This window comes from Echinops telfairi, unplaced genomic scaffold (assembly GCF_000313985.2).
Source record: "Echinops telfairi isolate 266 unplaced genomic scaffold, ASM31398v2 ScPeMD7_7457;HRSCAF=8495, whole genome shotgun sequence".
NCBI classification, from domain to species: Eukaryota; Metazoa; Chordata; class Mammalia; order Afrosoricida; family Tenrecidae; genus Echinops; species Echinops telfairi.
Window position 1 is genome coordinate 34756376 of NW_022111357.1, and position 3728 is coordinate 34760103.

Here is a 3728-nt window from a genome sequence, read left to right on the forward strand (position 1 = left end):
GGGGAGTGCAGAGTGGGGACCCAGGGCCCATCCGGGGGAAATTGGACATCCCTTGTAGAAGGGCTGCGGGGAGGAGATGAGCCAATCAGAGTGCAGTGTAGCAATGATGAAATATGCAATTTTCCTCTAGTTCTGTCTCAGTATTTTTATCTGTAATTAAATCATACATATTTTATACAACTGTTACAAGAACTGTCTTAAGACACATGCGGGGCTTCAAAATGTTCTTGGAAAAATGGGATTAAGAAATAACAAGGAAAAAAAAAAAGAAATAACAAGGTTGTTCCGTAAACTTCTCTATATCACATATATAAAGCGCTTAGAAATGGGCCTGGCACACATAAAGTGCACAGTTATGAATATGAATAAGTTGTTGTTGATTTGCACAGTCAATGACTGTTGATGTCATAAACACAGATAAAAGAGAAAATTAAGCCAAGTATTAAAATCTTCAAAGGAATTAGAAAATGATATCGCTGACTGATATGCTCTGATGTAAACAATGTAATATTTAATATAAAAATATTATAAAATATATCAGATATAACAATTTGTGGCTTACAACACTCAAGCAACCAACCAAAAAAGGATCATAAAAGTTTTCATTGAACACTTGATAATAAGTATTAGAAGGCATTACAAGAGGAAAAAGCTCTCACTTGAAATTCAGAAACTAAAAAACCATAATAAAAAAACAAAAGAGATTCTGGAAACCAGCCTGGCATGGCATGGCATGGTGCACAAACTGTGCAAGAGGGAAAGGAGTCTGGGTTCAGCTTATCTTGCCATATGTATTTACAGTCTAAAACTGTAAGCTCCTGAGGACAAAGTATCAAAGTTCTTGATGCACTGTCTAGTAACTGGTAAAGACTGTAGTAAAAGTCTCAAAGAATCACTGGCCTTCAACTAGAAAGTTCAACTCACAAGTCCAAGGCATCTTTTTCAGGTGTTTTTCTATCACAAGTCACATTCGTTTAATTTCTCTTTTAGTCTTAGGATGTACACACACACACACACACACACACACACACACACACAAATCCCGAAAGCATGTGCCTTTATTCACATTCTTTTATAGAGTCTCTGGAGACCTTGGTGGTGCAGTGAGTTATGCATTGGGCTGCTAATCACAAAGTCAACAGTTCAAATCCACCAGCCAAATCCTCCACAGGAAAAAGATCATTCGGCTTTCTGCTTGCATAAAGACTTCCAGTCTCAGAAACCCAAAGGAGCAGTTCTACCCTATCCCACTGTGCTGCTATGAGTCAAATCAACACAATGACAGAGGGTCCTGCTGTTATGGAGTTCAGATGTTCACCAGGTCATGGTCAGCCAAGGTCATCTTTCAAAGACAACTACACAATGTAGGCATGATATATACGAGAGAGGGCTTCAAACGCCTGTGGGAAATTGTAATTGCGTTTTTTTAATAAATTTACACACATACACACACACACACACACCAAGCCCTGCCCCCAACTTAGGTTTAAATTGGGAGCTTTGTGGAATTAAAACTATCAGCTGACAAAACCAAAGAGAGACTTTATCCCTGGAAAAGACCTGCTGTGATTACAATTAGCAGCCTGGGCATCAGTTTACAAGCAAGAAGGCAGGAGTTTACTGCCCTTTCCTTTGTACTCAGGACAAGACCATAGCAGGGAACCGGGTGACAAGGCCTTGGTCTTGGTGAGACTGTGAGTTGGCGCTTCTTGGACGTTTAATTACTGCACAACTCAAAAGTGAGAAGGAGTAACGAGGGGCAAAATGGTGAACTACCTTCCTATCTGGGCCTGAAAGAGAAAAATGGTCAGTTTTTAGCCTGAGAAGCCATACAAAATTGGATAAATTTGTGCGAAATGCTCATCAAGGTGGAGCTGCATAATCGGGTCTGATTTTACCAGATATTGAAATTAGAGTAAAAATTCTTCAGATCTTGCCACTAATAAAGTAACTTTAAAAGTAAAATAATAGAACTATTTATTAATTGGGGCATAGAATTTTTAAAAAGGCATTTTGTATTTCTCTCATTAATGAAAATTTAAAACCACTAGTTTCTGTTAAAAGCATAGCTGATTATCTTAAAACTAGACTTAAAGAGGAAAGCTCAATGATAAATTTACTAGAAAATGTAATCTGCTAAAACTTTGCTTAGAAAACCCTACTTGAAGCCCTTTCGGAAATCCCATTGAGGAAGTTGGAGGAGCACATTCATTAAGAAAGAGAAGGACGAAAGGAAAGGGAAGGTAGACAAAGAAGGCAGTAGGCGTCCCCTCTCTCCTGGTCCTGCCCAGTAAGAAAGGCAGCTTTATAGGCACACGCTGAACTCAATTCCTGATCATTTCAAGATCTGCCTGGCAACGGCAATGTGAATGCCATCTTCACTTCACATTCCAGCCTTCAACAGTACTTAGTACTTAGTACTTACAACAGTACTAATTCTTCTTGCTTCGTAATACACAACCATACCAACTTAATTAGAAAGCACTTCTTAGAGGAGAAACAAGCTGAGATTTTATTATGACTAAGCTAAGCTGACAATCTGCCAGCCTTTAAATAAAACATCTACCATGATACCAGAGAGATTCGAATTCCCATCACCATCCCTCTCACAGAGCTCAGACATAGCTTCCGCACAAAGCAGCAAGTTCACTGTCAGCAGAACAGCTGCCCAGAGCAATCCGAGATCTGTGAGCAAGGGATCTGTTGACAATCTAATTTCAGCTACCTCCAGATTCCACAAAGATTACAAACTGCGTCCTCAGAAATGTTGCTGCAAGCCTCCCTCGCTTGTCGGCACACCCTGGTTTTAGTTCATCTCTGCCCTGTTGAGCGACTCTGAAAGCCTGCCCAGTCGATGCAGGCTACCCACTCAAGGCCCGCATCCCGGCGCACTGGCTTTGCCAGTCCTCAGACCTACCTACGCACAAGACATCACCAGGCCTTCTGGGTGCACCGGGTGCAGAAGATGAACAGACACCCAGCATTTCACACCAAGAAGAATGGAATTTTGAAGGCGGTTACCTCGGCGGCTAAGTTAGCATTTCACCGAGGAGAAGGGGGTTGGGGCGTGGGGAGTCGGGGGTGGGAAAGTGATTTGGAAGCGCCTTTCTGGTTCCAGGGCCCGGAATGTTCCGCGCGGCGGGCGTGAACAATGACCAGCTTGCTCGCGCAGCCGCCCAACCCCCACCATTTGGCTTCCCAGCGGCCAGTCACCCTGAAAGCTGCCAGGGCTGTCACTTACAGCAACGGGACTTGGCTCCTGCAGGATTTGTCAGATCATCCTCCCAATATGGCTGCCCGAGTAAGCCTGCTCTGCTCCCCGCCGAGCCCACAGTAGCCCTCCCCCAGCTGGCCAGCCTCCAGCAAGCCCCCTCCCTTCCCCGGCGGGCTCCTCCTTGCCGCCCTTGAGCCATCGGCTTCTCCCCTGGCAGGCGATGCCCTTTCCTACCTGCATCTGGCAAGAGGGCAGAACCACCTTCCCAGCCGCGGCCCCGAAGCCAACCCAGACGGCGGAGGAGCGGGGATGGGGAAACCAGAAAGAGTGGCGTCAAAACGAGCCGCACTGTCCCCACCGAGCAGAAAAGCGCAGAAAGCCCAGGGGCCGGGCGGACAGTGTCGGGTCGGCTGACCGCTGGGCAGAGCCGGAGCCTGGCACACGAGCCTGGCACTCGGGGGAAACGGGGGGCTGGTGAGGGGACCCTAGCAGGCCGCTGAACCCAAGCCCAGGG

General features: G+C 45.5%; 1 protein-coding gene across 9 annotated transcripts in view; it reads right to left on the reverse strand.

Moving 5' to 3' along the window:
• Positions 1–3728, reverse strand: part of KIF1B (kinesin family member 1B) — a 182222-nt gene that overhangs the window by 177875 nt on the left and 619 nt on the right. The window lies entirely within an intron of this gene.